This window comes from Eptesicus fuscus, chromosome 18, assembly GCF_027574615.1.
Source record: "Eptesicus fuscus isolate TK198812 chromosome 18, DD_ASM_mEF_20220401, whole genome shotgun sequence".
Classification (NCBI taxonomy): domain Eukaryota; kingdom Metazoa; phylum Chordata; class Mammalia; order Chiroptera; family Vespertilionidae; genus Eptesicus; species Eptesicus fuscus.
Window position 1 is genome coordinate 23153434 of NC_072490.1, and position 12364 is coordinate 23165797.

The 12364-nt window shown below is 36.4% G+C and overlaps 1 protein-coding gene across 1 annotated transcript in view; it reads left to right on the top strand.

Annotated features, from left to right (window-relative positions):
- TBC1D5 (TBC1 domain family member 5) overlaps window positions 1-12364 on the top strand; it is a 463678-nt gene that overhangs the window by 108582 nt on the left and 342732 nt on the right. The window contains exon 3 of the mRNA XM_028129701.2: window positions 3804-4008. The gene's annotated coding sequence lies outside the window, so the exon portion shown is untranslated. The remainder of the gene's footprint in view (window positions 1-3803; window positions 4009-12364) is intronic.

Genomic DNA, 12364 nt, shown 5'->3' on the forward strand with positions numbered 1-12364 from the left:
TAAAAATTAGTGCTTTCAATAAGGTTTGGTTTCCGTCTATCCTGATTCTTCCTGGGTGTACACAACTTCAAAAGTAAAGAGGCACAGTCAGCAGAAAAAAAGAGGTGGTCTGAGCATTTATGCATTAAATATGCATGTTAATTAAGAAAGAAATTAGAAAAATATGAAAACAGATGTTACATAAATTATTGCAGTCCCTGGGCAGCAGTAACTTATACACTGACAATAATTTTTATATATGCATATGTATGTCTATTTCTAGATTTCTCAGTATTTTTGCAATTCTGTAGAGAATAACTAGAAAAAGAACTGGTATATCCTTTCAGTGAGATAGTGGTAAACATTCCTTCTGCATGTGGATTGCTGAGGAAGATTACTGTACAGATAGTCTTTGTGTCTCCCGATTCTCCTATAGTCTTTTTCCTCCCTTCTGGTTTCTGTGATGGTATGTCAATGAGATCTTTTATTGGATATGTCCTATCAGAACAAGAAAATAAATTACAATCCTAACAGTGTAAGAAATGTAACATTGACCTGGGTATAAAGTGTGTATTTAGAAACAAAACAAATTACAACTACTCAGGACATGATTGTAGTGTCAGTTTTTCTTTTGGCTACTGTCACACTTTCTGGAGAAATAGCCATTGTTCTATGAATAGTATTGACATATTAGTATGACAGTATATATTGTGTTTCATAAGTACACATTCATCAAATACACATGTGTTGGAATATTTAAAAGATATTTGTAAGTCTTTCACTTTTAAAGAGTAATCCATAGAATAAAAATGGTCTGTATTTTTACAAGAGAAAGATGAGAAATAAAGTTGCTAAACCACATTATTTTAGTGGTTTAGCAACTTTATTTCTACCATCCAGAAAAACCAAGCAAATATGTGGCTGTCCAAGGAGCTGCTGACAATATTTAGATATTTTCCATACTATCTAATAAAAGAGTAATATGCAAATTGACCGCACATCCGCTATACCCACAAGCCACGCCCACCAGCCAATCAGGAGCAAATATGCAAATTAACCCAATCAAGATGGCTGCGGCCACGGAAAGAGCAGGCGGCTTGGGTTTCCATGGCAATGGAGGGAGCCAAGCTTTCCGCCTGCCCTGGCTTGCCTTGGCCTCTGCTTAAGGCTACAAAGTTTCAATTATAAAAGATAAATAAATCCCAACAAAAATGGCTGTGGCCATGGAGCAAGCAGGAGGCTTGGCTCCGCTCAAGGCTACAAAGTTTCAATTATAGAAGATAAATAAATCCCAGATACGAGGGCCTTCGCTTGGGTCACTGGGGTGCGTGGCCGGCCTGCAAACCACCACAGGCCCCTCACCCAGGCCACGCCATGCCCTAAGGGAATCCCCACCCTGATCCGGGACACCCTTCAGGGCAAACCAGCCGGCCCCCATCCGTGCACCAGGCCTCTATCCTATCCAACCATCCTATCTAATAAAAGAGTAATATGTAAATTGACTGTCACTCCAACACACAAGATGACTGCCCCCACGTGGACACAAGATAGCAGCCACAAGATGGCCAGCAGGGGAGGGCAGTTGGGAGGGACCAGGTCTGCAAGGGAGGGCAGTTGTGGGTGATCAGGCCAGCAGAGAAGAGCAGTTGGGAGGGACTAGGCCAGCAAGGGAGGGCAGTTGGGGGCAATCAAGCCTGCAGGGGAGGACAGTTAGGGGTGACCAGGCTGGCAGAGAAGAGAAGTTGGGGGCGACCGGGCCTGTAGGGAAGGGCAGTTCGGGGACCCAGGCCTGCAGGGGAGAGCAGTTGGGGGTAACCAGGCCTGCAGGGGAGGGCAGTTAGGGGTGACCAAGCCTGCAGGGGAGGGCAGTTAGTGGCAAACAGGCTGCCAGGGGAGCAGTTAGGCATCAATCAGGCTGGCAGGGGAGTGGTTAGGGGTGATCAGGCTGGTAGGCAGAAGCTGTTAGGGGCAATCAGCAAGGCAGGCAGGCGAGCAGTTGGGAGCCAGCAGTCCTGGATTGTGAGAGGGCAGTCAGACATCCCTCAAGGGGTCCCAGATTTGAGAGGGTGCAGGCTGGGCTGAGGGACACCCCCCCCCTCATGAATTTTGTGCACTGGGCCTCTAGTAAATCTATAAAAGGCTAATATGCTAAGTGTCCATCTAACTGGTAGCTATGACGTGCACTGACCACCAGGGGGAAGATGCTTAACGCAGGTGCTGCCAAACTGCAGTGACTTGGAAGCAGCGGTTCTTGGGTGACGCACCCCGAAACCAGAGAGGACGGAGCCCGATTCCTCGTGGGGCCATGTGATTCCACCTTCTGCCATGGGTTATGTTGTTGCTGGGGCATTGTTGGCCCTGAATCTGGTTTACTGTACACTTGTGTTTGCGTTCCACACCCTGTATGACAGCAACTTTGCAGCCCTCTTGCACTCCAGGACCCCTTGGGATATCGGAGAGCCGGTTTTGGCCCAATACCCTCAGGCCCGGCCGAAGGACCCTACCTGCTGGAAAGACCCCACTCATTCCACAGACACCCTGTGAGCCACTGCACCACTCCAGGTGCAGCCAGCCAGAGAGGGACCACGGGAGGTTGGCGTGTCTGGTCCATTCCGCCCAGTACCGCCCCTCTGGCAACCTTCTAATTAATTTCCTTTCAATGTTCATGAATCCATGCACTGGGTCACTAGTATATTATATAATTTAGAAACGTGCTGTTTATAACTTTTTCAGATGAGCTTGAAAGTTAAAACGAGAAAATGCTGCAGTAGAATGTGATAAAACATTCTCTTAACAATCAAAACATGAATTACATTTAATACAAGAGCATAAAACATTTTTTGGAAATCTGTTTAGAGATCAATCCTACATATATTTGTATTCTTCAGAAATCCTGTTTTGTTATTTGGTTTTAGTAGTATATGATGCTAAAATGTAGTTAAGGAATTAATTTTTATGAATCTTAGTAGATTTCAATTAATTCTGTTATCCTAATATTTTTCAGTTTTATGTTATTGATTTATGTTTTACATTATATTGCCTAATTACTGTTATACCTTTGTATATATGCTGAGCTACTGATGAGCTCTAAAAGATTTTTGGGAGTAAAATAAACTAATATATAATAAAATCTAGAGGAGACTGATAATATGCTTAGTAAATTATTATTATTAAGTTCTTTACTTATATTGGATAGCTATTTAAGAAATTCAGTTGTCATTCTTGCAGATTTTATATAGAGAGATATTTGTGTCAGATAATGATTTGTCAAAGTATATTATTAAAGATGATAGGATATTTCGGCAAAAAGACTATGGAATTAATTTTTAATTCACAAATAATATTGCCACACTAATATATCTGTATTTTAATTTTATATCTTATTAATGCTTTGGAATCCACTTTCAATGGAATTTTTTTCATATTTGTTTTCAAATGTCAAATTTCCATTTTTTATTTTATGTGATTTTTTGCTTGATATTTTATTATGTATTAATAGAGTAGTGTGTTTGTTAGCTGAACATTTTTATGTCATTGCAATGAAATGAAGTTGTATGATTTGTTTTATAGTGAGGTATTTTACATTTTTTTAATATTATAATACCTTTTATTTTAGGTATTATAAAACAATTCCCTTCCTTCCAGGAGTTAAAATAGAAAATGGAAAGAGTGATTAGTGACTAGACTAACACTTGTCCCCTAAAAACCTAAAATATTATGACATAAATTTTTTTCAGCCTGCCTTTTGCATTTTTGCTCTGGTTTAGGGTTCCTTCTGGAATAGGAATATTTGAAGCTATTTTATTTATTTATTTATTTTCTAGGTATTTGCTGCTTTTCCAGCAGCTTAGTTGAAGAAGAACTCTGCTGATCTTTATTTCCTGATTCTTCTTTACTTCCAACTTCCAACTAAGACTTGTATTTGGAGATCTTTGTTGTACTGAGCCTGAGGAATTCTTTGACACATAACAAGAGCATGCATTTTCAAGTGTCAGTTAGATTTGTGGATCAATAAAGTTCATATAAAAGGTAAGCATATATTTACTCAAAGTGTACCTTTAAAAATTTAATATTATCAATACCTGCCTAGCTTTGTTCAGGTTTTATAACAAAAATACGATAGACTGGGTGACCTGTAAACAACAGAAATTTATTTTTCACTGTTCTGAGGGCTAGGAAGTCCAAGATCAAGGTACCATCCGATTCTGTGTTGGTGAGGACTTACTTCCTGGTTCATAGACAACTATCTTCTTACTGTGCCCTCACTTGGTGGAAGGAAGGAGAGAGCTCTCTGGGGTCTTTTCTTACAAGGGCATTAAAATCATTCATGAAGGCTGCACCCTCATGACTTAATTACCCCCCAACATGTTACTCCTAACACATTGCATTGGGAAGGCAGATTTCAACATCTGAGTTTTGGGGGGCATAAACTTTCATTTCAACAATATCCTTGCTATAATGATGTGTTCATAGATTCCTGTACAAAAAAATATGTGTATGTATGTATTTGTGGGTATGCTTACGTGTGTGTTGATACACTTCTACTGGTTTTTGATTGTAGGCTCCTTTAAGGAATAATGTTACCCTCATACATAGTTACTTAGAGTTACCTGACTTGTTTCTCTCCACCTCATATCTATTTGTTCACCAGCTTCCAGTCTTTTCCTTTTCCTCATTGTTTTCTTTCTCCTTTATCTGAGCCTTAAAGGGGGGGCTTTAAAATGTATTTCAATCAGCAGACTTAGCACTTTCCTTAGGGAATGCTTTTTGTATCCATCTCTTTCCTTTTTCTTTCTTCCCTCCCTCCAACATTCATTAAATTTGTTAGAGAAGCAAGATTAGAATGATTGAATTTAGAGTTAAAGGTATCTTAGTTAGCACTTAGTCCCTCCCACTTTTATTTTTTCACCACAATCCATAGTAAGAAATGAAATTTACATTTTAAGCCATTTCCCACAGGTATAAATGTACAAATGAAACTGAAACAAAAATTCAGAGTTTTTAGCCTGACTACCTGGCTGTGCTCTTTTCTATTATATTTTTGTATGTTTTATTTAATACATGCCGGTGCTTATAACTAAATTTATTTCCCTATCCAATAACAGATCACTTTTACAATTTCAAATACCATGCCTTAGATCATTTGTATATTTGTTCATGACTGACGTGTTAGAAAGGTAAATGGAATCAGACAATTTGATGTCTGTCTCAGTCAGGTTGCTTTTATCCTGTCTCCTCTGTGCGTCTCATCTTTCTCCATTCAGTACAAGCTATCAAATGATTTGGTGAAAGAACTGAGTAACTGCTGGGAAACTCCAAGATTCTTCTATAGTAAGAATAGATACAAATATTACTCAAAATTTGAACTGGGGATAATCTTTGATAGAATCATCCTATACAAGGTGTGTATTTTTTTATTCTCTTCCTGTTTGTCCCACCTACATAAATTATATATGCCCTTAAATGTCCTTAAGTCATTCTTGGTTTAAAAAACATTTTTATCTTTTTCAGTCCTATATATCAGCTTAGAATAACCCAGATACTTTCCCAAAGTGGTCTCTTCTAGTACCCATTCCCATTTTATGTAGCTTTTCTATCCTTTTAAAAGGTTGCAAGCATTTTTCTGATTAAAAAAGTAATATGTTGTCTTAGGAAGTTTGGTGTATATAGGAAAGTAAAAAGAAGATAAAAATTATTCCTAATCCAACTATAGCAAAAGCATTTCTGAGAGGGAAGTTCATAGTGATAAACTACCCCCCCCCCTTTTTTTTTTAAAGAGCTCAAATAAACAATTGAATTTTATACCTCAAGGAACTAGAAATAAAAAGAACAAACTAAGCACAAGGTTTATAGAAGAAAGGAAATAAAGAGCAAGAAATAAATGAAATAGAGACTAGAATGACAAGAAAAACTATCAATGAAACAGCCGTTTATTTTAAAAAGATAAAATAGACAAACCTTTAGCTAGGTGTACTAAGAAAAGAGACAGGACTCAAAATTAGGATTGAAAGAGGAGATATTGGAACTAATGCCACAGAAATACAAAGAATCATAAGCAAATACTATGAACAATTATATACCAACAAATTGGACAACTTAGACGAAATGGATACATTTCTAGAAACACACAACATACCAAGACTGAATCATGAAGAAATAGATAATCTGAACAGATCAATTACTATGAGGACATTGCCTCAATAATTAAAAATCTCCCAACAGCCCAGCAGGCATGGCTCAGTGGTTGAGTATCGACTTATGAATCAGGAGGTCACAGTTCGATTCCTGGTCAGGTTACATACCTGGGTTGCAGGCTCAATCCCCAGTGTGGTGTATGCAGGAGGCAAACGAACAATGGTTCGCTCTCATCATTGATTTTTCTGCTCTCCCTCTCCCCTTCTCTCTGAAATCAATAAAATATATTTAAAAGCAAAAACAAACAGCCCTAGCTGGTTTGGCTCAGTGGATAAAGCGTCAGCCTATGGACTGAAGGATCCCAGGTTTGGTTCTGGTCAAGGGCACATGCCCAGGTTGCAGGCTCGATCCCCAGTAGGGGGCGTGCAGGAGGCAGCCTATCAATGATTCTCTCTCATCATTGATGTTTCTATCTCTTTTTCCCTCTCCCTTCCTCTCTGAAATCAATAAAAATATATTTTAAAATAAAAAAACCAAAAAACACACACAAAAAAACACCTTCCAACAAAGAAAGGTACAGCACCACATGGCTTCATTGGTGAATTCTACCAAATATTTAAAGGAGAATTAATGCCAATTCTTCTCAAATTTGTCCAAAATATAGAAGCTAATATTGATGTCTGTCTCCGAACCTTCAATTCCATCCTAATAGTTTTTTTCAAGGCAAACTATTATCTCTGTGCAGTTTTATGCTAGTGGTATAATTTGAGTAACAGAAGGATGGTTCTTTCTAAATATGTTTCATTGAATTGAAATTATATATATATATGATTTCAGAGAGGAAGGGGAGAGAGAGAGAGGTAGAAACATCAATGAGGAGGGAGTCTTTTATTGGCTGCCTCCTGCACGCCCCCTACTGGGGATTGAGCCTGCAGCCCAGCCTTGTGCCCTTCCCGGAATTGAACCCAGGACCCTTCAGTTGGCAGGCTGACGCTCTATCCCCTGAGCCAGACCGGCTAGGGCTGAATTGAAATATTTTAATTGAAAATATATTTGGGAATGTAGGGAGAAGTTTGTAAAAGGGTAAATGTTTTTCAATTGACTATAACATGTCATCAGCCTCAAGAGTAGACACAATGTAAATGCATCTAATGTTAACACATATGTATTAACTATTCACTCTGTGGTAGATACTCAGTTAACAAATAAATGTCATTTTTAAATGTTTTCTTTTAAAAAATGGATCATGTCAAGAAAATCAATTTTTTGGGAAGTTTATTGTGAAATGTTTTAGGTTTTTAATATACACGAACTAGACATAACTTTCACTTTTTGATAATGAATTAACAGCCAACTCGAAATAAAAGTGAAATGTGGAAAATACAGAATATGTTTCACTTTCTCTTTCTTTTACTCACTTTTAAAAAGACAATGAACAGTGAAGTTGACCTCCTGTTCCTGTAGTTCTGCTAGTATTTTTGTGGTACCTCGTAGACCTGAAAGAAGCATCATGAATTGGAAGGAAGAAAGTTATATGAACATGTAATCAGACAAATAGAAAATGGAACCTTTATAATTGAGAACTGACTTTTTATTTTACATAGAAATTTGAATTTTTATTTTAGATTATTACCATTTAGGAATACTTACTTTATAGTTTATGAACAGCTGACCCACTTAAAGGGGATTTAAAATTTTTTATTTGTAATGATTTAACCATTATGATATTAGTGTTTTATTGAGACAGAATGAGGTTTCAGTTATTAAAAATATGTACTCAGAGTTTTATAGAGTGAAAAATAATTTTGCCTCAACTTATAAGTTACTTAATTTCTTCAGAATATTGGCTGAAGATATTTTGAAAGCCTTAATTACTTGGAGTATATTTTAAACCTTTCTTCTTATTTACTTCTGTGCAAAATGTTACATATTTTTGGATCATATATAGTATAGGCTTAAAGTTTTGAGTTTTCTATTTTCAGTCTTATAAAGTCTTATAAATATATTGGAGCTAAATAATTTTATCCACATAATTGTCATTCAGCTATAGCTGTCTGGAATAAAATATCTTGGAATAAGTAGCCATTTTCCATGTGAAAGAACCATTTGAAAATAGTTTTTCATCTGACAGCGTGTATTTTAATTTTTATAAATAGCACAGAGGAATTGAAGTATTTATGTAGATAAGGATGGTTATCAGTTCAAGTTCAGTAGTATGTTGTTTGACTTTATTAGGCTCTAGATATTTTATAATTTTTAAAAGATGTTTATTATTTTATAAAATACATATGCTTTCATTATACTTGGTGTTGATCTAATTTTTTATTGAAGTCACCGATTAAAAGGGAATTGTGTACCAGTGGGGTTCTAAACCTTGACATTATTTTAATCTGATAACAAATGGGTTTAAGTTCATGTTCTTTCAGTTGTTGGCAACAAATCTAAACCTGTATTTTTTGGATTTATGAGGATAAGTCCTGCTTTGGCAATCTTATAGATCCTCAAGAGAATAGTTAAACAGTGATTAATCATTGTTTCTTCACTGAGTGTGCAGAAAAGAATGGAAAAGCTGCATTTCACACTTCTGAAGCAATTAATCCCCATGATCTTAGCCAGGTTTGTCTTGTAGATAAGTCGGGATACAAAACGGTACCTAATTTATCAATGTATGCATGCCATAAAGTATAAAACACACAATTTATTTCATATCATTTATAGTCAAATGTAAAAAAAGAGTGACTTTGCCATATCCAAGAGTGTTTCCTACATTACCTTCATATAAACTAAGTACCAGAGATTACAATGGGATTCCTGTTTATTGTGCACATCTGGTGCAGTCACTATGCATTTTCTCATTCACTTGCTGGCATTTTTAGTGATTGTGGCATAAATCACCTTGCTAATCAGAAACATAAGTGACGGGAAGTCATCTCCTTTTTTTGAACAATGGGAAAAAACATATGGCTTCTTAGACAGGACTTGGCTGTTATAGTATTTATGTGGTATTATATTCTGTATTTAGAATTTCATATTAATTGCAGTGGTTTGATTGAAGGCATTGAACACCCAGGATTTGTGGTCAACATATTCGTTTTGTAGCATTTTCATAACAAATAAACAAAAAAGGTAAAATTGCATGCCTTGTAATAATATTTTTAAAAATAAAAACTACTTTGGGAAGAGTTTTTAGATTAAGATGAATTGAAGAAAATATATAATTTTAAATTGTTTGTGTGGATGTTTCTATAGATGCATAAATATAGTAATTACAAGTTACAAGGTTTTAAATTATATCTATTTCAAAACACTGCATGGGTAGAGTAAAAATTACTGTCTTTTAGATGCTAAAATTGAATTGACAGTAGTGTGCTTTTCTATACGTAGTTTATTTGAACATGAGTTGCTTTTTTTGATGAATTTTTATTAGTTGGAATCACTTCTGCATATACTACAACTGAAAGTAAAAGATGAAGTAATGCTTCGTAAAACATAATATGTCAGTGCAAACTTTAAAGACTACTTCCACTGAATTTGTTGCTGTTTGTTATAGAATGCTTGCTGTAGGTTTGAAGGTCTTTTTCTTCGTCCTCAATAGTCACTTAATTCTCAAAAGATGGTAAACATAATGGCCTTTCATCCTTATTTGACTTTATAATACTTACCTTCCTATACCTTATCACTTTCCATTTTCTTACTATTGGGTGGCAAGAAAATATTTATTTTGAATGTTTGAATTTCAAATGGAAATTTATTTGTTCAGAGAACTTTATGTCTTTTACAGCTTGTTTTCTATATTATATGTGACTATAAATTAGGTGAATTTTTAAACAAATATATCAGAGCTTATTTATTCAACTGTGTGTTATTCCCTTTGAAGTCATCCCCTTGGGAAGATGTATACATAATCCATTAATCAAAGTATTTTAGGAATGTCTCTTTTTTATTTTTCTTCAATGGAATTGATATATAGCTGCCCAAAATGGGTACTTTGAAGGGAGATAAGATTCATTATGTGTATATATGTGCTGGTATTTTTGTTTTAAAAAATCAATCATAATAGCTTGTATTGCAGCCTGTATATATCTTGTAGATAATTGGACACTCTGAATAGAAATAGAGATTTGAAAAATTGCTTGAATTTTAAATAAATGGTCATATTTATCCATTTTGTTTTATAAATCTTTTATAATATTGTCTCAAGGACCATTTGCAGTAGGAGTTCACAAATTGAATAAATGCAGCATAAGGAGGAGGTGTTTTTTTTTTTTTTTTTTCAGTTGTTGCTGCTTGTTAAAAAATGCCACTATCCAGATTCTCTAAGGTATAGTGTGCTATTTTTAAAAATATATTTATAACTGAATTGAGACTTTTCTTTCTAAATTAAAATAATTTAGAAAATTACCTAAAGTTTACTTAAAATTACCTAAAGTACTTAAAATTACCTAAAGTTTACACCATACTGCCTTAGTACTTGCTCATCTTTATTTCTTTGATGCTTTTAAAGCCTCTTTGCCCCTCCCCTCCTTTTTTTTTGTTTTTTAAAGTATTTAAAAAACATGGGATGTATATGTTGTAAAGATCAATTTTAAAGTCATCCACTTTTAAATAGATGTATCTATACTAGAGGACCAGTGCATGAAATTCTTGCATGGGTAGGGTCCCTAGGCCTGGCCGGCAATCAGGGCCTGTCGGAGCCCTCCTTCGTTCCACGTCGCCCCCTGGTGGTCAGTGCACATCATAGTGAATGGTCGAACTCCTGGTCAGTCGAACTCCTGAGGGGACAATTTGCATATTAACCTTTTATTATATACTAGAGTCCCGTTGCACAAAGATTTGTGCAATAGGCCTTCTTTCCCCTGGCTGCCAGCAGGCACCCGGGACCCAGGCCTTTGCTCTGGCCACTCCCTTCCATCTTCGCTCCAGCCAGAGCCTTCAGTCTTCTCTCTGGCTGGAGTCTTCAGGCTTCGCTCCAGCCAGAGCGCCGCTCCTATAGCTCCCTCTGCCCCCTGCTCTCCCCCTCATAGCAGGCGTCCCACCCCACCCAGCCGCTCCACACCTGCATGCATGCTGCCCAGAGGCCCAGAGTGGCTGGGGGGCGGGGCCACCACCATCTTTGTTGGGTTAATTTGCATACTCACTCATGATTGGCTGGTGGGCGTTGCAAAGTGATGGTCAATTTGCATGTTTCTCTTTTATTAGTGTAGAAGATTTCCCTTTTTTTCCTCCAAAATATGAAAATTCTAGGAGGATAGGATTTTAAAATCCAAGAAATACATAATTTATGAGATGGGTAAAAGTATAAAAATAAAAGAAGAAAAACAGAGTTCTATTTTTAGTGATTGAACACTTTGTTAATAATGGATTTTTAAAAAAGATTTTCTAATGATTTTTAGAGTGAGAGGAAGGGAGAAGGAGAGAGAGAAACATTGATGTAAGATATAGATCGGCTGCCTCCTACGTGCTCCTTACCAGGGACTAAGCTATAACCTGGGCATGTGCCCTGACTTGGAATTGAACCTTTTGGTGCATGGGACAAGCCCAACCAATGACCCTCACTGGCTATGGCAATAATAGACTTTTGAGGAAAAATTTCTTTCATAAAGTTCTTGATGTGAAAAATATATTAACCTAAAGTATTTGTTTATTTATCATGTTTATAAAGCCAGGAATTTAATTTTTAAGTGTTTGTCAATTTTTGAATGGAATTGAACTACCAGTAATGTTAATGTTCATTGCATACTTGTTTAAAATTTTCTTTTATTTTCAGAGAATTTGCATTGTTTTGTTTTTTTGTTTGTTTTAGTTGTTGTTAATCCTCACCTGAGGATATTTTTCCATTGATTTTTTAATTTTTTAGACCAGGGCCTGGGATTGAACCTGCATCCCAGGTCTGTGCCCTTGATTGGAATCAAACCCATGACTCTTTGGTGCATGGGCCGATGCTCTAATCACTTAGCAACACTGGACAGATCTGCATTTCCCCTCCCACTCCCCCTGGAGTTCTTTCTTATTTACAATTGTACTTTGTTGGTATATATTACCCTGTGAAATAGATTTTGAATTGAGTACAAAACTTGCAAGAAGAGTTATTGTTCTTACCTTATGTTCTCATGGCATAAAGAATAAATCGTTTCACCATAGGGATAAATTTACTGGTAATTCCCAGCCAGGGCAGTTATTGCTTGCTGTCCTACACTCTGGCCATCTCTTTTTTCTGTTGGAATTTGTCTGGAAATGTCTTTTGGAATGC